Source organism: Ochotona princeps, chromosome 8 (genome assembly GCF_030435755.1).
Source record: "Ochotona princeps isolate mOchPri1 chromosome 8, mOchPri1.hap1, whole genome shotgun sequence".
Classification (NCBI taxonomy): Eukaryota; Metazoa; Chordata; class Mammalia; order Lagomorpha; family Ochotonidae; genus Ochotona; species Ochotona princeps.
Window position 1 is genome coordinate 62,935,200 of NC_080839.1, and position 27,120 is coordinate 62,962,319.

Genomic DNA, 27,120 nt, shown 5'->3' on the forward strand with positions numbered 1-27,120 from the left:
TTAAAAAAACAGAATGTTTTTCAAAGACCTAGGATCTAGTTCAGGTCCCACCATTTGTCAGTTAAGCAACCCTGAACTGAGTTGTATAACATCTGAAAACATGTCCTTGTGTTTAAAAAAAAAAGTAAAGAGGGGATTATAAAAGCTTTCCTCAGAGATTTACTGAGGGCAAAAATAAGCTCTAAAAAAGTTTTATATTTTCCACAAATGTTAAGTACATATTATTGCTTACCTCTTTACAGAAAAATATAAATAATCGACATTAAATTTATTTATGGCTATGAAATTATTGTTGGCCTTGGTCATAACCACTACCCAATTCACAGCAAAATCAACTTCATGTTATCTTCAGTAACATTACTGAAAGTTCTAAAGTTTATATAATATTACTATACACTCACATACAAAGTGATGATGAGAAGCCTATACTGGGAAGAGTATAACATGACAGATGCCTTTGAATTTCACTCCTCCTCTAATCCCATTTTTAGCTTTCATCTCAATGTTTTAAATGAAACATCTCAATAGTTATTTTAATAGTTCATTGTCCTTCGTAATGCCAAAACAAATTTTGGGGGTCCCACAGCAGAAACGGATTTTAAGTGATACTCATGTTTTTACAACTTATATAACATATTTTCACTGTTTAAAAAGTCTAATTTAGCTTATAATTACACTTCTAGCATATATTATTATATTATCTGCCTTTTCCTTTATTTGTCCTGTCATGATACATTTATATATCAGAAAGTTATACTTGTAGTGATGAAATGAATAATAATAACTTGAGAACAAAAAATAAGAGGGACAAAGGGAAAGGGAGGATGAAGTCCCATGCTTAAAAATCTGCAAGATGGAAAGTAACTAATTTTTCAAAAAATTAAATTGTTTAAAACATTCTAATTTGGAAAAGTCAAAGTGCCAACTTTCCCTTTAGTGTTCCAATTCCTTTCCTCTCCCAAATTAACCACAGTTAAATATTTATATTCTTTTGGGGCAGGTCTTTGGCTTAGCCACCAACATGCCACTTGGGATGCCTTCATCTCCTAGTGGAGTGCTCAGCTAAGTCCTGGCACACTTTGTGATTCCAGCTTCCTTCTGTGTTGTACTCAGACAGGTAGCAGACGATAGTTCAAGTACATGGTAACTTCAGCTTCTAGCTGCAGCACGGCCCATTCCCAATTGTTACAGGCATTTAAGTATTCTGTTTCCCTCTGGATGTGTGGGGGCAGATGGAGGTATGTCTGCCTAACTTTCAAACAAACACTTTTACAAGATTCTTCTAAATTTTTCTCAGGACATTTACATAGTGTATACTTACAGAAAAGAGTGCCTCTCTCTCTCTCTCTCTCTCACACACACACACACATACATACACACACATTCTATACCTGTTATCCTATATACTACCTCTACCTATTTCTCATTCAATTCTGATCAATACTACTCCAATGTGATACTCTGGAAGCCCAGACAATACTTTCCCAAATGGTAACCCAGGAGATCACTCCAGTTATGGTTAGTGAGAGCATAAACATGTATTTACTAAATAGTGAGAGCATCAACATGTATTTACATGTATGTGCATGTATTTACTAAATAGTGAGAGCATTAACATGCATTTACATGTATTTGCATGTATTTACTAAATAGTGAGAGCATCTACATGCATTTACAAAATAGTGTATAGTTTTGAATACATTAGGCATGTGGTTTGTCCAGAGAGCTTTAAAGACTACCATGAGGCACAGCATTAATAAATGTACTTTTCCCACCTTATTCATAGGAAAAATCTTCAAGACCTCGAGTGGATGCCTAAAATCAGACAGTACTGAACTTTACATATAGTGTGGTATCTTATTCAACTATATACTTATCTGTGATAAAATTTAGTTTATAAACTAGACACAGCTGTAATTAACAGTAATAATTTTTTAAAACAACTATAACCATACATAATAAAAGCTCTATGAATACAGTCTTTTGCAGACAAATATTAACATTTCAGACTATGGTTAACCACAATTACCAAAACCACAAAAAAAAGTGAAATTAAGGATAAAGGGAGATTACTATATATAAAGATGGCATATGATAGTCTCTTTCAAAGCACTTCTATTACAGTAATTAAGGCTCTTCAGCATTCATTTTTTGTTTGTTTGTTTGAAGGAGGTGTAGAGAGGGGAGAGACAAAGAAATACTCTAAATCACCGGTTCACTCCCCAGATGGCCTCACCCTCAGCACAGGGTCGGGGAGAACCTGAAAGCCAGGAGCCAGCCACTGAGAGTGAGCTAGAGGATGGGGGATGTCTCTCTCTCTCTCTCATACTGTCTCTGTCTCTTCCTCTCCATCTGTGTCTTTCAAGCGCTCCTGTAATTGCCATTTAAATAAATAAAAAATTTTAATGGTGATCTTGTTACATATATTTTACTGCATTAAAAAAGTATACATTAAGTCCAATAATAAGCTTAATCACAAAAATTACAGAACAATGTGTTTTTAATGAAACATCTCAATAGTTCATAGATTACAAAAATAATCATTCCATGGGCATTACACCTACTTCAAAATGTTCTCCAAGACTTATACTTCATTCAAGATTTGTTATCCATGAGTTGGCCAGAGAAAAGGTTGAGATAAAAACTTTTTCAGAAACAAAAAGGATATATTTCTCAAAGTCAAGAGAAGCAAGGTCAACAGGATAAACTTAACTTTGATAACATCCATGAGAAAACTACTAAATCACTAGAGGAAATGTGGCCTTCAGACAGAAGGTTATAAAACACCTTCTAAAGCAAGAACAAAAGTATTCAAGCAATATGGAAGCTTAAAAGCGGGTTTTGTGTTTGTACATGAATAATAGAGTCATTTAATATATAAGTGACAGCACGATAATAATTTGGAGCCCTAAAACAAATTATTATTAATTTGTACCTAAAGGTTTCAACAGGGAGACTGGCGCATTAGCCTAGCAGCTAAAGTCCTCACCTAGCACATACCAGGATCCCACATGGGTGCTGGTTCTAATCCTGGTGGCTCCACTTCCCATCCAACTCCCTGCTTGTGGTCTGGGAAAGCCGTCGAGGATAGACCAAAGCTTTGGGACCATAAACCCACACTGGAGACCTAGAAGAAGCTCCTGGCTCCTGGCTTTAGATCAGCACAGCTCTAGCCATTGCGGTCATTTGGGGAGTGAATCAGCAAACATATCTTCCCCTCTTTCTCACCTACTCTCTGTATATCTGACTTTCCAATAATAAATAAATTAAATAAATCTTAAAAAAAAAAAAAGATTCTCACCAAGGGCCAGGACCATGGCATAACAGTCCTAACAGGACTCTCCCTGCAGTGCCTCTAGCATGTAAGGACACCAGTTTCCAGCCCCCGCTTTTCCACTTCCCATCCAGCTCCCTGCTAGTGGCCTGAGAAAGCAGCAAAGATGCCCCAAGCTTGGGCCTCTGTACCACATGGGAGACCTGGAAGAAGGTCCTGGCTCATGGCTCTGGATCAGCCCAGCTTCTGCCATTGCAGTTATTTGGGCAGTGAGCCAGCAGTTAGAAGACCTCTCTGTCTATTCTTCCCTCTGTGTAATTCTGCCTTTCAAAAATAAAAACAAATACTTCCCCCCAAAAAATTCAGCTCTTCTAAAGAAGAATCCAAAGAACCAGCGAAGTTTTCATCTAACGAAACAAAACTAGTCAAAAAAACTTATTTAAAGTTACACAGAATATAGAGACTAAACCAGGAATGTTCTCTTTTTTCCTTTGGACAACGTGAAGCAGGTATAAACCTGGGTACCCAGTGCAGTAGCTTAGTGGCTAACATCCTCATTTTGCATGCACTGGGATCCCATCTGAGCACTAATTCATATACCAGCTGCTCCACCTCCCTTTCATGTCCCTACCTGTGGTCTGGGAAAGTAGTCAAGGATGACCCAAAGCCTTGGGACCCTGCACCCATGTGGGAGATCCAGAAGGCGGCCTGGCTCCTGGCTTTGGATCAGCTAAGCTCTGGCCATTGCAGACACTTACAGAGTGAACCAGCGGATGGAAGATCTTTCTCTCTGTCTCTTCTCTCTGTAAATCTTCCTTTTCAATAAAAATAAATAAGTCAATAAAAAAAAAGAACTAACAATAAACTGGAAGAATATTCTACCCTCTTTCCTTTTTCAAATCTAACTGGATACTTGCCTTCACCTCTCCCTCTACCTCAAACTCTATACCCAATGAAGCGGTCTTGAAATGAGGTCACTGCAGGGCATTGTAAGTCCAAAATTCAAAACCATTTAGAATTTTAGACTCAGTTTCTCTGGGTATTAAGTTTGTACTCCTAGCAGGAGTTTCAAAGTCAATTATTTTGGGACTCACTGGGTGAAGACCAACACCATTACTTATAAAATCCAAAACATAAAATATCAAAAAGAAATCAGAAAACAGTTTATGTGTTAGTGCTTTATTAAAATATGAAAAGTCCCAGGGCCAGTGCTGTGGCTTTCGTAGGTAAAGCTGTGTCCTGTAGTGTGTAATCTCATATGTGCACTGGTTCAAGGCCCAGCTGTTCCACTTGCCATCCAGCTCCTTGCTAATGAACCTGAGAAAGCAAGTCCTTGGGCCTCTGCATCTACATGGGAGACCCAGAAGAAACTCCAGACTCCTGCCTCCAGCCCAGCAATTGCTGTCATTTGGGGGGCGGGAGTGGTAGTGAACCAAGATATCTCTCCCTACCCAGCCACCCCTTCTGTCTCTTCCTCTCTCTCTCTAACTCTGTCAAAATAAATAAATACATAAATGTAGTTTTTGGATTGAAAAGTCCTACAAATGGATTCAGATCCTCAGTTACTGTAGAAAGCCAGAGAATCAACTGCCCAGAGTAAAGATGGAAGAGTGCAGGCCGGGACATGAGGAGGAGGTGACTGGAACCTTCCTAAAGCACAACCCAAACTCAAAATCAAACTGTTAACACCATCCACTGTTTACAAAGTTTCCAAATGCTGAGCTAAATAAACAAGCACCCCAGGCTCTAGCTGGAATTCTGCCTTACATCGTCAACAACTTCCCCAGCTGCTCACAGGAGCAGGGTTCAAGAACCCATCACTGATGCCCAGACAGAACTCCACGCTCCAGCCTGCACACACTTATTATGAGGTTTTAACAGACCTGTTTCTTCAACTCTCTATTAACAAATGTTGCATACACATGCTCAAGACAACCACTGCTCGACTTCTAATGACTTTTAAAACCTTTAGGTTCTATTGTCGTTACCTTCACTCTTGTTCTTTCTTCACAACCATTTGCATAGCCTAAGTTAATCATATTGATACTTTCTTTCCTGCTTCCCTGAATACCCAGAAAAACAAGACATGATAAAAAGTTACTCAAGAAACAAACATTTCTGAATCTCCTTTTTGCTTCTGCTTGATCATTTCTCTGAATTTTTCTGCAAGCCTGTGAGCTCCCACTCTGCTCCACTTGCTTGCGTCTTATCAGCCAGCTCCTGTTACACTGCTTGCATGGACACACACTCTGTTACAAAGTCCCTGCCTATGAAATGACAGTGAAATTCTGCCAACCACCTAACAACATCAATAACAAAATGAAATTATAAGAATGTACACATAATATTTAACAATAATATAATAAAAGCATCTACCATTATGGAAGACTACGACTAGATACTGTTCTAAAGCATTTTACATAAGTTATCTCATCCCCACTCAATAGGGTAACTAATATCTATTTTTCTATTTTTAACTAACACACAAAATATACATATTATGGAGTACTGTGTTATGTTTCTATACATGTACACATTACATCAAGTTCAATCAAGTTAAAGATATTTGTCTCCTCAAACACTTATCACCTGTAGAAATATTCAAAATTATCTGTTGTTCCTTTTAAAAATAAGGTTTATTTATTTTATAAATTGGAAAGACAGATGTACATACAGAAGGAAAGACAGAGAGAGATATCTTTCATCAGCTAATTCGCTCCTCAAATGGCCACAACAGTCACAGCTGCGCTGATCTGAAGCCAGAAGCTTCCTTCCAGTCTCTCACCTGAATGCAGGGGAGCAAGGAAGTGAGCCACACTGTGTTGCTCTCCCAGCTCATAAGCAGGGAGATATATTAGAAATGGAGCAATGAGACACAAACTAGAGCCACAAGCGATACCAGAGCTACCAGTCAGAAGATTGGCATGCTACACCACTTTCAGGCTTTTTATTTTGTGACTTTATTTTGTACTCATTTGTCTGTGATAGCAGTTTACAAATTTATCTGTCCATCATGGATTGAAAACAGGAAAAGGCAAAACTGAAAGGTGAACCTGTACTTCAGATAACTTAAAAAGCAGGGTTTTAAAGTACGCATTGTCCACCAAAAAGGTAACTTCTGTGCTAGATCATCATGAGGCAATCAGTGGATTAGGCATTCAGACTTTCACTTTCCAAAGACAAAAAATAAGTCACCAGGTCTTTCCAGCTTCTTCACCCTGAAGTCAAATTTGCCCTTTCCTGAACCTGCTACAAGACAGCTGGCCTGGATCCTCTTGTCCCTGTTGACTGGAACGTTGTCTGTGCGTCCAGACAGAGGGGATCCTGTGGCCCTAACCAGACAAGTACCATCGACCAAAGGAAGTGGACTGTCAGCAGCCTCTGTTAACCAGGCCTGGTGACTGTCTTTATAGCATTAGTCTTATAAATAAAAGGCAATTATTAAAATAAACATTCAGGAACTGGTGTGGTGACTAAACATAAACAGGTTAATCGTCCCCCAGTAAGTACCAGGATCTATTATGGATACCTACTCATGTCCCAGCTGCTTCGCTTCCCATCCAGCTCTCTTCTATGCCCTGAGAAAGCTGCAGAGAATAGTCTAAGACCCTGGGACTCCACACCCTCAACGGAGATCCAAAAGAAGCTCCTGGCTCCAGCTCCAGCCATTGTGGCCCTTCAGGGAGTGAACCAGTGGATGTAAGATCTTTCTCCTTGCATCTCCTCTCTGTAAATCTGCCTTTGAACAAAAATAAATGAACCTTTCAAAAAAATTAAATATCCCTTTGGCTGGGGATGGAAATAGCCACTTTTGTATCTTTCTTTTTAAATGTTGTACATTTATTACCGTCCTAAAATGAAAAATACTTAGTTCCAGCATATTAAATAAATTCACTTAAAGACTATGACTAAGAACAATCAAAATGGCAGCAAAGGGTGCAGACATGTTTGAAATGACGGAAAATTATTATCCACCGTAAAGAACAGACAGCAGATTACAGAAAAAGATAGCAGTCGGGAAGTCAGCAAGGAGGTACCTGAAGAAACCCTGGACACAGGGAAGAGGTGACAACAGCAGAGTGGTGTTACAGGGAACAGAAAACCCAGCAGCCATACGTGAGCTGTGATCCGGACTCCGACAACAACCAGGGATCCAGAGGCAACCACAGATCAGCCTTTGCAGCAGCCAGGTGGGAACTTGGGTTGGCACGGGGAGCTCGGGAGGTGAAGACTGGCTGAGACCGACCAATCCTGCCGAATACTTTGGCCCAGCAATGAACAGAAAGGGAGCTGTGGACTCGGCGGGGCTGACTGGTGGTGGGTTGGAGCTAATAGCACAGGGATCAAACGCTGGAGTGGGCACGTTTCCAGCTAGTCACAGGCGGCTGATCTCACGGGGAGGACAGCGCCAGTTTCGCATCCTGCAGGATCTGTGTAGTTCCCAGATTGGAAAGCCAACAGCCCAGGCTCTCAGGCAGTGTTCCACCGGGCGCCATCTTGCACGTTTACATAAGATCAGTGCTGCTGATAAACCAGTTACCTGGGACAGTTGGAGTCTTTCTAACCCAGGACACTAAACATAAAAACTGACTTGTAGACCTGTAGGTAATACACCTTAGAAAACTACACTCAGGAGAAAAATACACCAAACAGGATTGCAATGTCAAAAGTTAAAAGAAGAGACAGAGGCACAATGAATGTTACTGAAGACTCCCCAGTAAAGGAACAAAAGCCTCTAACACTCTCAGAGTTAACTGAGGAAGACACTGAAAAAATGGGGAACACAGAATTCAGAAAACTTATTATAAAGCTTGTGACCAACAATGAGAAGCACATACTAGAAGAGTTCAAACAATTTTAAGAATTTGTTACACAGGAAATGAATCAAATGAAAGTTGACATTTCATACATTAAGAATACAGTAGAGCTAATTAAAAGTACAGTGGAGAGTCTCCAAAATAGAATGAATGAAGCAGAAGAAAGAATATCAGAATTAGAAGATATTTCCTGAAACCAGGGGGAAACAAACAAAAAGCTGGAAGCAGAACTAGGCCAAGCTAAAAAAAAAAAAAGAGTATCCAAGAATTTAAAAATGCAATTAAAAGGCGCAACATAATAATTATGCGAGTTCCAGAAGGCACAGAAAGAGAAACTGGGATTAAAGGTGTATTCAACGAAATAATACACGAAAACTTCCCTAATCTAGAGAAAGAATTGGGAAACAACATCCAGGAGGGGCAAAGGACTCCCAACAGGGTTGACAAAAAGTGACCTTCACCAAGACACATGACAATCAAGCTCTGCTCAGTTGAACATAAGGAAAAAATCCTTAAATGTGCACATGACAAAACCCAAGTGACCTATAGAGGAACCCCAATCAAACTCACAGCTGACCTCTCAGAGGAAACACAGCAGGCCAGGAGAGAATGGAGTGACATATTCCAGACTCTAAAAGGGAAAACTTTTCTGCCCAGAATAACGTATCCTGCAAAGCTCTCCTTTGTCTTTGAAAACGAAATGAAATTTTTCCACAATAAAGAAAAACTCCAAAAACTCCAAGAATCCGTGTCCTCCAAACCAGCCCTATAGCTAATACTCAAAGATGTTCTAGTGAAAGAGAAAAGAAATAGCAGCTACCAAAGCCAAAGGCATATGTGCAGAACATCCCACTAAAAGGCTAACAGAACACTCAACCGAAGAACGCCACATTACTAAGATGACAGAACCAAATTGCCACCTATCCATATTAACACTGAATGTAAATGGTTTAAATTCATCAATCAAATGCCATAGATTATAGGAATAAGTCAAAAACAAAATCCATCTATCTGCGCTTACATGAGACACATCTCGCTAACAAAGATCAGAGGAAACTGAAAGTGAAAGGATGGAAAAAGATATTCCAAACAAATGGTAAGAAAAAATGTACAAAATGTGAGGAGATAGCCATTCTTATATCAGATGATATAGACATTGATGAGAAAACATTACAAGAGATGAAGGATACCATATAATGATCAAGGGATCCATTCAGCAAGAGATCACCATAATAAATATGCATGAGCCAAATGCCAAGGTACCTAGCCACATGAAACAAACATTAATAGACTTAAAGGAAGAAACAGACTCTAATACAATCACAGTGGGTGAACTTAACCCCTTTAACATCAAGGGACAGATAAAAAAAAAAAACAGAAACTCAACAAAGAAACAACAGAACTCACCCAAACTCTAGAGCAAATGGACTTGGTTGATATCTATCAAACCTTTCATCCTACACACAGAGAATACACTTTTTTTTTACTAGTGCATCAAACCTTCTACAGAATTGACCATGTTATAGGCCACAAAACAAGCCTCAGAAAATTTTAAAAAATCAAAATTGTACCATGCATATTCTCAGACCATCATGGAGTGAAATTAGAGACCAAGAAGTCAAAACACCCAAGAAGACTTGCAAACACATGGAGACTGAATAATAGTATGCTACTAAATGAGCAATGAATTAGAGAATAAATCAAAGGGAAAATTAAAAAATTGCCTGAAACAAATGAAGACATCAACACAACATATCAAAACTTATGGGACAGGGCTCGGCACCGTGGCCTAGTGGCTAAGGTCCTCACCTTGATCCCATATGGCCGCTGGTTCTAACCCCGGCAGCTCCACTTCCTCTCTATCTCTCCTCCTCTCAGTATATCTGACTTTGTAATGAAAATAAAATAAATCTTTCAAAAAAAAACTTATGGGACAAAATCGAGGCAGTGTTAAGAGGAAAACTGATCTCAATCAATGCTTATGTTAAGAAATTAGAAAGGCATCAAGTAAATCAGCTAATCTTAGAGTTGAAGGAACTAGAAAAACAACACCAAAGCAATTCTAAGATTAGTAGGAAAAAATAAATCATCAAAATAAGGGAGGAAATAAACCAAACAGAGACCAAGAGACCAAGAGAACTCTACATAAGATCATTGAATCAAAGAGCTTGAGAAAATCAACAAAATACATTCCCCACTAACTCAACTACTCAAAAAAAGGAGGGAGAAAAAACATATCAATAGCATCAGAGACGAGAAAGGAGATTTAACAAGATACCTCAGAAATACAAGGAATCATCAGAAACTATTACAAGCAACTTTATGCGAACAAATCAAAAGACCTAGAAAGGATGGATAGATTTTTGGATACATAAAATCCACCAAAATTCAATCAAGAAGCAAGTAACAATCTAAATAGACCAATAACATGCATGGAGATTGACTCAGTAATTAAAGCTCTCCCAATCAAGAAAAGTCCTGGATCAGATGGCTTCACTACTGAATTCTAACAAACATTCCAACAGGAAGTTACCCCAATCCTATACAAGCTTTTCCAAAAAGCAGAGAGGTGATCCTTCCAAACTCTTTCTATGAAGCTAATATTACCTTAATACCAAAGCCAGAGGGGAAACTACAGAAAAACAGACTACAGACTGATATCCTTGATGAACGTAGATGCAAAGATCCTCAATAAAATACTAGCCAACAGAATCCAACAACAAATCAAGTAGATCATTCACCCGGACCAGGCGGGATTCATCCCAGGCACGCAGGGATGGTTCAACATTCGCAAATCAATAAATGTGATACGTCACATCAACAAATTGAAAAATAAAAACTATTATGATCCTCTCATTAGATGCAGAAAAGGCATTTGATAAAATCCAACACCATTTCATGCTGAAAACCCTAAGCAAGATAGGCACAGAAGGAACATTCTACAACAAAATCAAAGCAATTCACAAAAAACCCAATGCCAGCATCATACTAAATGGAGAAAGATTGGAAGCCTTCCCACTAAAATCTGAAACTAAACAGGGATGTCCACTGTCACCACTACTCTTCAATATAGTATTGGAAGTCTTTCCCAGGGCTATTAGGCAAGAAAAAAGAATTCAAGTAATCCAAATTGGAAAAGAGGAAATCAAATTATCTCTATTTGCAGATGACATGATTCTCTACATATGAGAACCAAAAGACTCAGTCAAGAGACTACTGGAACTCATAAGAGACTTTGACAGGGTAGCAAGATACAAAATTAATGAACACAAGTCGATGGCACTAGTGTACACAAATAATTCCACGGATGAGAAAGAAATTTTAAGTACAGCCCCCTTTAAAATAGAGGAGAGGAATCTTAAATACCTAGGAATTAAGCTAACTAAATATGTGGAAGACCTCTATGACGAAAACTACAAAACATTAAAAAAGGAAATAGAAGAAGACCTTGAAAAATGGAGAAATTTACCATGTCCCTGGATTGGCAGGATCAACATCATCAAAATGACCATATTATCAAAAGCAATATACAGATTCAACACAATCCCAATCAAATCCCAACGACATTCTTCTCAGAAATAGAAAGCATGATACAAAAGTTCATCTGGAATCACAAAAGACCACGAATAGCCAAAGCTATCCTGAAAAATAGAAATCGAGCTAGAGGAATCACAATTCCAGACCTCAAGACATACTACAGAACAGTGGTTATCGGAACAGTCCAGTACTGGTACAGAAACAGAGAAGATCATCAGAATAGAAACACCAGAAGGGAGCCCACACATGTATAGTCAACTAATGTTTGAAAAGAAAACTGAAAAATTCCAAGCAAAAAGCCTAGTCTCTTCAACAAATGTTGTTGGGACAACTGGATATCAGCTGGCAGAATTAAGAAGCAAGACACACACCTGTCACCAGCAGGAGCAGCAGCCCAGCAGAGGAGCCCCACAAGGTACAGAAGCATTCTTCTTAACTAATATTCTTACAGAAATAAAAGACTGAAAGCATGAAACTTCAACAATAATAACGTATGTGCTAGGGATGATCTCCAAGAATACAGATCAAGGAATTCAAAATTCCAAGGGAAAATAATTCTCAAGCTAAACTTCTATATCTGTGCAAGTTAACAATTAAGTTTTAAACTAGAAAAAAGACATTTTAAATCTTTTAAGTACCCCAAAATTTATCTTCTCTTCTCCTTTTCTTAGAATGTTGATGGAGTATATGTTCCAATAAAGAAAAAGGTTGCAACAAGAAAATGAGATTCAACAAGATACCAGACAAAGGGAAGATCTTGAGAGATGGCCATATAGCAAACACAGAAAGCAACCTATTCACTTTAGAGTAGATCCTCCACCTATCTTCCCATCTCAGCAAACAGCATGACCCACTAACTCAAACTAGAAACAGGAAGTAATTCTAATTCCTTCTCAAAGCCAAATTCAACATCTTCACATCTTACAGATGGCATATTCATCAATTCATTTCTTTTCACCTCCACTACCATTATCGTTTTCAAAGACCCCATGATCCCATTTGGTCTACTTGTAACGGCCTTTTACTAGTAACCCATACCCTGTACAGACCATTTACCGTATTTTTAATATATTTTTAAATATAAACAAATGTCATTTTGCCGCTCAAAATCACCCAACAGTTTTGTATGCTACACAAAATTAAATCCAAGCTTCCAAATACTCATACAACATACTGCACCAGGCTCTGTGTAATTCTGGCTCTGACTATCACATCGCAATCACAGTGGCCTCACAGATCCTCTGCACATTCAAATCCTTCTCCTGCCATTGCACATGGTATTTCCTTTTTACGTCAAATATCCTAACTCTTCACACTGAATTATTCTCATCTCTTCACAATTCCATTTAAATGTCATTTCCTCAGACAGAGTTGTCCTGGCCTTATATTCTCAATTAGACAATCACCTGGTCAGTTTTCCTCCATTTCCTTTTTCCAATGAATTAAAAGAGAGGGTTTCTTGTTAACTGGATTATGATATGTTTTCTGATAGGACTATTTAAATGAAACTATTCAAAGCATTTATTTAAAATATACAGTCAGGGCCCATACGGGTATGCATTCCTCAACTATGTAAATAACACTAAAAATTAAAATTTGTTTTTAAATGAAACATAGGCTAGGGAAGGGCATTCGGCACAGCCATCAAGACAGCACTTGGAACAGCTGCATCCCACATTGTAGTGCCTGGGTTCAAGTTCTGACTCTGCTTGCAATCCTACCTTCTACTAATGCACATCCTGAGATACAGAAAGTAGCAGTTCAAGTAGATGGGCCATTGCCACTCACAGCAGAGTCCCAGATTGAGTTCTGGACATCTGACTTTGGCTTGGCCCAGTCCCTGCTACCTCAGGGCTTTTGAGGAATGAACCAGCAGTTGGAAAAAATCAATTCTCTCTCTTTTCTTTGTTTTTCAAATGAATAAAATTTAGATCAATTAATCACATGATTAAGCAGGACAATATTTAAGTACTGGAACAAAAAAGGGAGAATTTGTTCCATTAACTACTACTACATTCTATAAAAAATATAATAGTTAAGGCAGTGTGTAATTGGCACAGGGATAATGACACTGCTAGAATGAAACAGAAAAACTGCAAAGAGATCCACATGATATAAATCTGATAGCAATGACAAATGGCACAATGACAGAGACAGCAGCATTGCAGATGCACTGGCAAACTATGACCTTTCCAATAAATAATGTTGACTGATCAACTAAATATCCATAGTGCGGTGAACTCTTTATTTCACTCTATTTTTTTAATAGAAACAATAAATTTCTATTTAATGCCTCAAAAAGGAAAACTTTAAAATTTCCCCAAAAATGAAATGTATTACTCTGGTCAGTATCTTATAAAATGAAAGCTGCATACATCAAGGAGCTAATGATTCTCTCCTTAGGAATATACCTTCAAGAGTAGCTTCTGATCTCTTGATTATCACATACATGGCTTTTTAAATTGTGATCCACTATACACACACTTATTTCATTGAAAAGAAAACCCACAAAACACTGCTTATTTTTACTATGCATGACACACATTCTGAGAGTTTCCACTCTATTCTGACTCATTTTTAAATGTTGGAGTGACTCATTCCATTGATTTTACAACTGCTAATGGGTAAATGTAACCAGTTCAAAAGAACTTTGCCCTCAAAAATAGTCTCATACATATTTACTTTCACACATGTGAGAATGAAGGTGGCATTATTTCTCAAAAAAATTAACATAAAATTCAATCATAAGAAGAATGAATTTGGGGCCTGGCATTGTGGCACAGCATGTTAAGCTACTATCTACAACACTGGCATCCAATATGAGTGCTGGTTCAAGTCTCTGCTGCTCTGCTTCTGATCCAGCTCCCAGCTAATACATCTAGGAAAGCAGCACATGATGTCCCAAATCCTTTGATGGCTGCATTCACATGGAGACATGGCTGGAGTTCCAGCCTCCTGGCTTCAGCATGGTTAAGCCCTGACTATTATGGTCATTTGGGGACTTAATCAACTAATGGAAAATCTCTCTCCATCTCTCTGTAACTCTTTCAAGTAAATTGATTTGTTTCAAAAAGGAAAATTTAATTAAAACAGAAGGGGCATATCCAAACAAGTGAATACAATACAGCAATGCAAATGAAAAGAGCTAGAATCGTAAGAATCAACACAAACAAATCTACTTAACTTAAAACAATGCAAAACAAGCAAATCACAAACACAGTAAGTATACTATCAGTTGTATTATTTTAAACATAAAAATAATACCATATATTGTACTGAGGATACATTTAAGATACATACAGGGAAAAAAAGGAATGAGATCAAAGATAAAGAAAAGTGATATGCAAAAGCCAAGCAAAAAACTACAACTAGTTAGTGTAAACTGCCCATCTTCACTACTAAACCAAGGCCTCCCAAGGCAGCAGCTTTCTTCCACACACACGGTTCAGCCTGCCAGCAGGGACACGAATGCAGCCAAACTCAAAATAGTCTTCAAAACTTACAGCTCTCATCATTTCAGACCGCCCTATTCAGTAATCAACTATTTACACTGAGTATCTATTTTTAGCAAAGAAATTAAATTCAGAAGACGGACAAAAAGAAAAAAAACGCAACAGGTAGTTGTGGGTGGCTGAGATGTCACAGCAGATGCCCCAAACACAGCCGTGTGCCAGTAAGGTTGAGTCACTGCAATATGCTGAGAGAAAGATATCAAGGCCCAGCTGCCGCAGGTTGCCACAAGCCTGCTCTGCTCTCGTCCCTGTTATGTTGGCCAGGCATCATTCCAGAATGCTAACAGACACTTAGAGCTCCTCAAGATTAGAAAAAAAAAATCACTAAAAATGACAAAATATGGCATCTTACTAACAGCACATGCTTGTGATCAAATTAACATGGCACTCAGAACTCATAAACATTCAGTAAGCTTATGGAATAACTCCCTAAAATTAATAATTTGGCCCTTCAAGATCTCAGTATACATATTACCTAGAAGAGTAGATCCAGTACTGCAATATATGTTACAATATCTGAGAAACGTTATTTTTCAGTGAATGTCATTACAAAAAAGTATGTGTATCAATTTAAGCAATGCAGTACCAGGCGAATAAGCATCCTTCCTAGGCACAAGAAAAAATCCTCAAACCAAGCAACCTCTCTAACGTTAAACATCTCCCATGCTCATTCCTTCATTCAGTCCCTCCCCACTACATTACATATGAAAAGTACGATAACAGAACTTAAGAAGGGATAAAAATAAGTAAGAATGCATTGTCCCTAAGAGAGTGGTAACCTCACAACACAATCTTAATAAGGTAGAAAGATCTAGGTACGCTAAGAGAAGAAAAAAATGAACTGCTATGAAAAAAAAGGGGGAGAATCAAGATGATGGAATAGGATAAGGACACATTTAAACAGATGGAGAAACATTAGCCAGTGTAAAGCAAAGATGGCACATATCAGGAAACAGGAAAGGACAGAACAAGAGCAGAGGGGTACCTGGAGACTGACAGACACAGGAAAGCAGCAAAAACAACGGTGTGGTGTTACAGTGACTGATACTCCAGTGGCATCCAGTGAGCTAAGATCTGAATTGCCGCAGCAGCCAGAAATCCACCAGCAACAAGGTGGGAAGGGACATTCACTGGGAGCTTGGGAGTAAAGCCAGACAAAGAACTACCTGTCCTGCTGGTCCATTTGATTTGACCAGGAGCAGAGACACAGCAGCAGATCCCAGATGGGCAGTGCGAGAACAGGGTGGATTTTATAGCCCCCTCAGCCCCCAAGAGCCGAATTGGGCACCATTTTGCATAAGGAGGCAAAGGCAAGGGAAAGGACTGAGCATACACTAGGCTGGCAGTAAACTCATTTCTGACTCAGTGAACTGCAGCAACGTGGCATTCTACAGGTTCCACCCAAGATAGGTGAGGGTAGCCCTCAGGCCTGACAGTCAACAGAGCAAGGACTCTAGTAGCGGCACATCAAGCACCATTTTGTATGGTGTAGCAAAGGCTTTAAGACTACAGGGACAACAGTGAGCTGTGCATGCGCTGAGCTAGGAGTGAACTCACTGAGCTCATGCATTGCACTAGTCCCACAGGAAAATAATACTGACTTCGGTATCGTACGGGTCAAAATAGGTCCGTGTGGCCCTCATACCTAACAGTTAACAGGTTCTGGCAAGAACAGTACCAGCAAAAACCTAACTATATAGTACTCCGGTTGTTTCCCTAATCCCGGGATCTGGCTCCAAATGGAAGTGGGAGAAAGGCTGTACAGACAACAGTGCAGTCTCAGCATGGTATCACAGGAGGTGGAGACTGGTGAGCCAGGAGCTGGGGCAACAGAGACTACGGTGGAAATCTCACATAAGAACCAAGACCTGGAACTTGCTGGAGGGAGTGGCACAAGTGACTGCAAACAAAGAGCTATGTACCAACTGCAATAAGTAAAATCGAATTGTAGACCTGTGGGTGACATAGCTTAGAAACTTGCCCCAAGGAGAATTTGTTAACCACAAGTACAACGACCAAAAGCAAAAGAAGCAACACAGGCACAATGAACATTACTGAAGACTCCCCTGCAAAGCAGCAAAACCCTTTGCCATAGCAACAACCGTCTGCTAAAATGACAGGACCAAATTATCACCTATACATATTAACCCTGAATGCAAATAGATTAAACTCATCAATCAAATGTCATAGATTAGTAGACTGAATTAAAAAACCAAAACCCATCAATGTGTTGCCTACAGGAGACATATCTCACCAACAATGATCAGTGGAAACTATCTCACGGATTTTGAATTTTTTTGGTTAGTTTCACCTCTTTAAAATACTTTCTTTCTCATTAAATTCTTTAATGACTCATAGATCATATAATAGCATCATTTTCTTCAAGAGGGTTCTTGATTTTCTTTTTCATTTCTTCAGTGACACATTAGTCATTCAGTAGCATGTTATTTAACTTCACGGCGTTTTTAATTTCTTCTTTTCTTCCTGTTATTTTGTTTTGTGGCTTTTCATTTAAGGGGATGTATAGTAACAGTGTAAAGGAAACTATCATATCCAGTAGTATGTTATTTAATTTCATGGCATTGTAAATTTCTGTTTTTCTTCCTGTTGTTGATTTTGTATTGTGGCTTTTCATTTAAGGGGATGTATAGTGACTGTGTAATGGGGACTATCATATCCAGATGTGAGGATACAATGCAGTATGCATCTCTACTTCCAGACCAAAGATGGACTCCCAATGAAACTGTTTACTATGTCTTGACAACAGGATGCTGGACTCTCTGCCATTGTCCATGCCCACAATGATGGACATATGACTGTTAATGAAGAACTATACCATAGCAAAATTATAGGGGAACTCAGTGAGGGGAGAGGGAACTGGGAGGGGGTAAATAAAATCCCGGGGCCTATGGAACTGTATCATAAAATAATAGTAACAACAAGAAAAACAAGAAGTAGTAAAATTTTTTAAAAATTAAAGCCTTGCTTTGATTGGGTTCTCCTCTGTGAGTCACCTCTAGATACTCAGACCACATCTCTTCAAGGACAGGGACACATATGGATGTAAATAACAAGGCTCCCTTTTGAAATCTCTAAAATGCACTTTCCTCACTTCACCCACTCCATATATATACTGTGCCCCAGGGGAAGCACGCTCCTTTGAGTTAACAGAAATTAGAAATGTGGATTCGAACCCTCATAACTGAGTGATGTAAATCTAAATGAAAAGGGAAATGCCAAAAGTGACACACCAAAAAAGAAACCATTCTTTTCCCTGAATCTGCCCCACTGTTTTGCTGTGGAAACTTAAGGAATTCACACTTTCCCTGACAGAAGGATTGAAGGAAGAATTGTTAATCGGCTTTAAAGAACTTTCACGAATCTTTCCCGACAAGTACTACATAAAAGACATCAATAATACTCTGAATTAACAAGGCTTTTCACATCATTTTAAGCAGAGCAACTTTGTTAATACCAACAGAGGTACTGTTATTTCTCATTTAAAGCTACAGAAAGCAAATTCCATGAATAGTAAAGGTCATTAATGCCACCTCAAGAATTTTTCTGGCAGAGTTAGTCATGTGGAGAATCTTTTCCTGTCAAGGGCCACATGGATATTTTTAACATCATTCACAGGCCATACAAAATCACCAACTTAAAAATTAGCGAGCCTTGGACTGACTGAATTTCAAGTTCCACTTGCAATGTCCTTGGCAGGGTCAGCCCAGAAAACTTCAGGAGCCATTTATGGCCCACAGGCCAGATGTTTCCCACCCCAGGCAGAGACAGCCAGAAGTAATAGATTAATTCAAGATTATCAGATCCACAATTTGAACTTAAACATTCAATTAAACTTTCAGGTATTTCAATGTACCCCCACAGGGAAATGCAAAAGAGAAAGCAAAGTGACCTGGCATTGATAAAAACCCACTGGTTTCTCAGGATATTGACACAAGGAATGAGAAGTTCAACTTCACAGCATCTTACAAAACCAAGCCCCCAGTACACAGGCCATCAGCTCCCAATCAGCTCTACAATGACTCTGAAAAGAACATTTATGACAAGCTGAAGAGCAAAGCATATGTCCTTTGTGTCACTGTCCTATCCATCAGGGTCAGTAAACATTCCTGGTTCACAAGTTTCACTTTACTTCAATGACAATTTTACTGAGATGTAATTCACATACCATAAAACTCACCCTAAAGTACACAATTCATTTCACTGTTTATGCAAGCAACACCACTACCTACTTTTAGAACATTTTTGCATCCAAAAGAGATATCCCATACATGCCATCAGGTACTTTTCATCCCCCAAGCCCATGGCAACCACTAATTTACTTTGTTCCTGTGGACTAGATATTTCATAAATGGAATCATACAGTATGTAACCTTTTCCCATAAGTTTCTCTCACTTAACATAAATGGATAAACTTTATCCATTTTGTAGCATAAATAAGTACCTCAGCCTTTCACAAGGTAGGATAACATTTGATATTTTTGATACGTTATGTTTATTAACTTACTTGTCAGCTAATGGGTATTTGGGTGTTTTCATAGGATTTTTGATGTGTTAAAACTCTAATCATTTCGAGAGGCGAGCCGAGGGCTGCGGGAGAGGACGTCTAGCTCGGATCCCGAACCCAGTCCGCCATGTGCCCATGGCTCATGGCGGGCTGGGCCCGGACATGCCTGGGTGCGGCCTGCTTCCTTCTGGGGTGAGTACGCCGAGAGGGGAGGCCTCCGTGACTGGGCATGTCCGGGACCCACCCAACACCCTCATTGGGTGGTGGGTGAACGGGATTGGGGAGGGGCGCAACCTCGGGCCTGCAGGATTTAACCTCCGGCTGCCAGAGGCGAGCCGAGGGCTGCGGGAGAGGACGTCTAGCTCGGATCCCGAACCCAGTCCGCCATGTGCCCATGGCTCATGGCGGGCTGGGCCCGGACATGCCTGGGTGCGGCCTGCTTCCTTCTGGGGTGAGTACGCCGAGGGGGGAGGCCTCCGTGACTGGGCATGTCCGGGACCCACCCAACACCCTCATTGGGTGGTGGGTGAACGGGATTGGGGAGGGGCGCAACCTCGGGCCTGCAGGATTTAACCTCCGGCTGCCAGAGGCGAGCCGAGGGCTGCGGGAGAGGACGTCTAGCTCGGATCCCGAACCCAGTCCGCCATGTGCCCATGGCTCATGGCGGGCTGGGCCCGGACATGCCTGGGTGCGGCCTGCTTCCTTCTGGGGTGAGTACGCCGAGGGGGGAGGCCTCCGTGACTGGGCATGTCCGGGACCCACCCAACACCCTCATTGGGTGGTGGGTGAACGGGATTGGGGAGGGGCGCAACCTCGGGCCTACAGGATTTAACCTCCGGCTGCCAGAGGCGAGCCGAGGGCTGCGGGAGAGGACGTCTAGCTCGGATCCCGAACCCAGTCTGCCATGTGCCCATGGCTCATGGCGGGCTGGGCCCGGACATGCCTGGGTGCGGCCTGCTTCCTTCTGGGGTGAGTATGCCGAGGGGGGAGGCCTCCGTGACTGGGCATGTCCGGGACCCACCCAACACCCTCATTGGGTGGTGGGTGAACGGGATTGGGGAGGGGCGCAACCTCGGGCCTACAGGATTTAACCTCCGGCTGCCAGAGGCGAGCCGAGGGCTGCGGGAGAGGACGTCTAGCTCGGATCCCGAACCCAGTCCGCCATGTGCCCATGGCTCATGGCGGGCTGGGCCCGGACATGCCTGGGTGCGGCCTGCTTCCTTCTGGGGTGAGTACGCCGAGAGGGGAGGCCTCCGTGACTGGGCATGTCCGGGACCCACCCAATACCCTCATTGGGTGGTGGGTGAATGGGATTGGGGAGGGGCGCAACCTCGGGCCTGCAGGATTTAACCTCCGGCTGCCAGAGGCGAGCCGAGGGCTGCGGGAGAGGACGTCTAGCTTGGATCCCGAACCCAGTCCGCCATGTGCCCATGGCTCATGGCGGGCTGGGCCAGGGCGGCCAGTGCGCCATTTGGCGCCAGGCTGTGCCTGCTGGCCTCCCGGCCGGGGAGCTCTGGGGTATTGGACATCTGAATCGCTGCTGAGATAGCTCTAGAGTGACCCCACTGTTTCTGGGATCTGAGTCAATCCTAAAGATTCCCAATGCCAGTAACTCTTCCTTTGAAGAACTTCCAATCCCTTAATAATGCTGAGCTTTGAACACCTATCAAGTAAAAGATAAGCTCCGGCTTGTGTAGCAGGCTGGCACCTAATGGTCCTCGGAGCAACCACGTGCAGGTGCGTGATTTACAGCTAGGAACGGTCCCAATCTGGGATGCCACAGCTGGGATGAGGTTCCCACCAAGGGGTGTATGTGCTGGAATGGGGGCTGCGTTCTATCTAGGAAACAGTTGCAGTCACCCGAGGCACTAGTGTGGGCTGGGATTGCATGCACCAGGCCGGTTCAGATCCCAGCACCATCTGGTGTTATGGAGAAACAGGGTAGATGTGGGACTGACTAGGCTGGGTCTCAATCCCCTTCTGAGCCATGTGTGAGCTGTATGTGGGTATGGACGAGCCATGGCTGGGCTGAAACATCCAACAACAAGAGTCAGAATGGGGTGAAAGCCAGCCAGGAAAAGCCACTGTTCCTGCTAGGACAGGAGGTGAACTGAGTAGGGTTGGCTCAAGAACCCCTTGGCAAGCGCAAAATCTGGCATTGGGAGGGGTTCTGATGGAGGAGCCTGGGCAACTCCTCTGGCAGGACACAGTCCCTGCAGGTAAGCGCGAGAAGCATGATTGGAAACAGCCCAGAATAGGCCATGGAAAGTTTCCCACTGGCATGCATTCGGCATGGGTCAGGAGCAGGCCAGGCTGAATCAGTTCATGTCATCCTCTGGCAAATCCGATCACCAGAACAGAGTGTGGAATGGGCCAGGTTTGGTTGCGACAAAACCAGTACACATTCTGGAAAGCCAGGGCGTGGTTGCCTGTACTGGATATGAATGCAGCACCCATCCAGCACACGTGAGATCCAGGAAGGGAGGGGCAGAGCTGACGGGGGGGTTAAGGGGCTGGTCCCCTCGCTGGACAACCACTCCCACTGGAGAGTGTTGGCTGGGATAGAGACAGACACGACTAAGCAAGGCTACAACACCTGTGCGCTGCATGTGGACAAGATCAGGGCCACAGCATCAGCTGGCAGAAGCTGGCACTGGGGACTAATTCTGTCGAGTCAAATCACAGGACCACCTAAAGAGTGCATAAACCGGGACAGAGAGACCTGGGAGGGAAAAAGTGGGTTCCCCCTTCTTGGGTCACTATTCCCGTGGGAGGGCATGAAAACTAGGACGGGGGCTGGGATGGCTAGACAGAGGCACTCAACAACATCTGTGAGGGCTGGATGGTTGAGTCGATTAGATAGAACTAAGCTTTAATACCCATTGACAAGTACCAGAGCCAAATGGGATGGGGGACAGACTGGTCTTCTGCTACACAAATTGGCAAACCAGGGTAGGGGGCAGGCTTGGTGGGGGTTATTGTGGGTCGCCCCGACTAGGCTGCAGCTCCCACTGGTTGATGTAAGGGCAGAACCAGACTGGACTGCAACACCCATTGGTTCCAGTGCAACTCGGGACTGAAAACAGAACCAACACAGCAATTGCAACCACCAGCTGATCAGGGTGATGGACTGTGCCGGGCCCTGTGCTTGCTAGAACATACAAGAATCTGGTCTGGGAATACCTCAAAGTATCTTTGGAGATCTCCCCACTTGAACTGCTGGACTCAGAATTCTAACCAAGAAAAGACAGAAGACAGAATAGGACAATCATTCATCTCAGCTACATGTTGGCAGCGAAATATGGGACAAATGGAGACTTCATGATGGACCATATCAATCAGTGGACCACCTCATCGAGCGAAACTGGCAGTGACTCATAACTGGAGAACTATTAACTCCACTTGAGCACATATCTCAGAGCATGCCCCACATCCGGGACTTGGGGTGGGCGGGAAACCGGGTGGGGCTTCTCCCTCAATATCCCCTTTTACCTCAGATACATGATGGAAACAATATGGACATAATAGCATTGCCCACCTCCCTATCCCCCTGAACCTTTTTTTTTTTTTTTTTCTTCTCTTTCTTGATTTTCCTTCAACTATAGTTAACTATGTAAAGATTGTCAACAACAATACAATAAAATGGATTATAAAAAAAAAAACTCTAATCATTTCATATGCTAACTTAAGAAATTGAGACCCAGTGATATAATGAGAGCAATCTCTGGCTACAAAGACATAAGAATCATACACCTAAAATGCCAAAGAAAAAGATTCCTGGTGTACGTGAGTCTAACAGTAAAATCTGGTGAAAATCAGGTAGATTAGGAAAAAATGTCACTGAGTCAAAGAGTTTAAGATCAACAGTTTAAAATTTAAACAAGAAAGAAAGAAATGAGAACAATGTAGAAAGAAAAACTTAAAATCAAAGAAAGAAACATGGAAAGTACGGCAAAAGCTCCCACTTCTACGTGGGAGCACTTCACAAGCTGCTTGACTAAAAGGCACAAAATTTTAATTCCATGAAAGGAAAAAGCTTCAATTCCCAATCCCTGGCTATTTCCAGAATGACACGTTATTTATAAATTCCCTAATGTGTGCAGTTAATTTTTACATTCAAAGCAACAAAAAAGAATATTAAAGCCTTTCTATCAACTCCACAGGAATTCTTTCCACCACATTATTCTTCTTCAACAAGAACAAAGACAGCCTAACACCGACAAAATGACTAACAGTAAATGCTCCATAAGTATTTGATTAATGAAGTTGAAGATAATAACAGGTCTTTTATGATTTATTTATTTGAAACTCACAGGGTCAAAGGGAGAGGGAGGCAATCTTGCATCTGCTGGTTCACTTCCCAAATGTCGGCAACAGCACAAGCTGGATCAAGCCAGTCAGGAGCAAGAAACTCCATTCGGCAAAACGACTAACAATAAATGCTCCGTAAGTATTTGATTAATGAAGTTGAGTGACATGAGTCACAGGGGCCCAAGCACTTAGCCCATCACCTGCCGCATTCCCAGGTGCACAAGCAGGAAGCTGGATCATAAGTGAAGAGACTAACAGGCACCACTCCAGTAATGAATGCTAGCATAACAAGTGGCAACTCAACAATATTTGCCCCCAATAGCAGATCTTTGTATCTCTTCCCAGCTTAATCTTTATCTTTTCACTAAACATAAATCTAAAACCCTTATATCCAAATCTATAGTTCTGTCAAAAACAAAAATTAGCAGAAAGTGAAAGGCAACAGATAGTCAACTAAACAACATTTCTAGGAAGAAATCATTCAGAAGCCAGCACCAGGACTCAACAGGCTAATCCTCTACCTTCAAGTCCTGGATTCTATATGGGAACTGGTTTACCTACTATCCAGTTCCCGGCTTATGGCCTGGGAAAGCAGCACAGGATGGCTCAAACCCTTGGGATGATATATCCATGTGGGAGATTCAGAAGAAACTCCTATTTCCTGGCTTCCAATCTACTCAGCTCTGACCATTATGGCAATTTGGGGAGTGAACTAGTAGATGGAAGATCTTTCTGTCTCTCCTTCTCTCTGTAAATTTGCCTTTCAAATAAAAATAAGTAACTTCTTTAAAAAAAAAAAAAATCACTCTCCTTATACAAAAGTTGTGTATATACTAAAATTTAAATGTCAATGAAGTAATCACAGGATGTGGTTAAGAACTTGCATTTTCTAATCATATTGGTCACTCAATATCATGTAAATTAACTCCATAAGGTTGTAAACCATTGTTGATGTTATGTTGCAGCTTTTAATGGGTCACGACGATATTCTGCCAGCTCTGCCTTCAGACCAGAGATGGTCTGCCCAAGAAACTGTTGAATTTATCTGGACAATAAGATGCTGGACACTATGCAAAGTATATACTTGCAATGAAAAAATTATGACTGGATTTGAACTGTAACACTGCAATAAGGTGGAGGAATCCACTATGGGAGGAGGGTACAGGGAGGGGTTGGGGGAATCCCAGAGCCTATGAAACTGTGTCGTAAAATCAAATGTAATAAATAGAAAGTCACCTGACATATATTCCAAAAAAGGGGGCACCCAGTGTGGTAGCCTAGTGGCTAAAGTCCTTGCCTTGCACATGCCAGGACCCCACATGGGCGCCGGTTCGTATCCCTGCGGCCCTGCTTCCCATCCAGCTCCCTGCTTATAGCCTGAGAAAGCAGTCCAGGATGGCCTAAGACCTTGGGACTCTGTTTCCGTGTGGGAAGACCTGGAAGAAGCTCCAGGCTCCTGGCTTCAGATCAGCTCATCTCCAGTTTTGCGGCCACTCGGGAGTGAATCAGCAGAAAGAAGATCATCCTCTGTCTCTTCTTCTCTATATATATCTGCCTTTCCAATAAAAATAAATCTTAAAAAAAAAGTCAACTGGACCTGGTGCAGTAGCCTGAGAGTGAATTAGCAGACAGAAGATCTTTTTCTCTGTCTCCCCTCCTCTCTGTAAATCTGCCTTTCTAATAAAAAATAAATAAATCTTAAAAAAAAAAGTCAACTGACACATCTCCCAACAACAAAGGCTAGAACAACTGAATGAGAAAATAAATGACAGTACAGATGCTCCTTGATTTAGCTCTGGGATAATATCCCCACACACAAAATCATGAAGTCAGAAAGATATGTAACATAAGGAAGTCCCTGCACAGCACACCTTCACAACATTCTAGAGTGCAGAGCCACCTCCCCTTCCTGAGCCCGGAACCAACTGGCAGCTGGGGCACCCGATGCTGTTCGTACCAGCAGAGTGTCTGCCTTCCATCACTGGCCAGAAGTTCCAAACTCAAGCCGTGAAGTAGAAATCATTCCTACAGAGTGCTTTAATTATTCTTGTACCATCATAATGTCAGAAAATCCCACAGTAAATCAAAGACTGTATCTGAAATATAATTCATATAATAAATACTTAAAATTCCATACTGACATAAATAATTGGACAAAAACTAATTGGAGGATAAAGGACAGTGCTTCCTTGCTGGAGGGCTCAAATTAATAAACATAGAAGGCATGAGGGAAATGGAAAAGCACTCTTACACAAACGCCAGAGTAATAATTAGCACAGCCAAGCACCAGCAGTTAATGCTTGAGATGGTGGACAACAGTCTGGTTTAAAAAAAAAAAAAACAAAAGCAGGATCTCTGCATAATTGCAAAGCATCATTCTGCAAGACTTTCACTGATCACAAAGGAAAAGTCAGCTAACTTCACAGTGAAGATACCTATCTGGTAGATCAAAGTTAACAAACAATAAAGATGGGATAGGTTATTGTGGCCTAGTAGCTGCCTGTGACAATGCCTGCATCCCACGTATCCAGGTTGCTATGTTTCCAATCCAGTTCACTGCTAATGTGCCTTGGAAGCAGTGTAATACGGCCAGAGTGCTTAGGCCCCTGGACCCTCATGGGTGACCCGAATGAAGAGCCTGGCTTCTTCCTTGTCCAACCCCAATTATGGTTATTTGGGGAGTGAACCGATGCTGGAAGATCTCTTTCTATCTATCCCTCTCTTTCTGTAACTCTGCCTCTCAAATAAATCTTGAAAACAAAACAACAACAACAAAAAAACCCAACAAACAATAAAGACCAGTGGCCATCACACTCCTTTTTCTGATGCACTGAGAAAGGTACAACAATATATCTGCAGTGTTCTCAGGGAAAAACACATTTTCACTCAAATGAAAAGCAAATACAAGCTTGAGAAGAATTCAAAAGTTTTGTGGAAAATGGAATTAAGAAGTGAGTTTGCTTTTCCAAAAACTTTCAGAAGAACCCTGGTATTAGGACAAACTCACCGTGACATTTTACAAAGTCTGCATCCAGTGCTCTGCACAAGTGTCCAGGTCATGAGAGACAAAAACTTGGGGACTGCACGGAGTGGGGAGCTGAGGAAACCTAAGCACAACTGGTATTGCAGATTGGGCCAAGATCA

General features: G+C 41.5%; 1 protein-coding gene across 1 annotated transcript in view; it reads right to left on the reverse strand.

Moving 5' to 3' along the window:
• BABAM2 (BRISC and BRCA1 A complex member 2) overlaps window positions 1-27,120 on the reverse strand; it is a 436,262-nt gene that overhangs the window by 405,203 nt on the left and 3,939 nt on the right. The gene's annotated exons all lie outside the window — the stretch shown is intronic.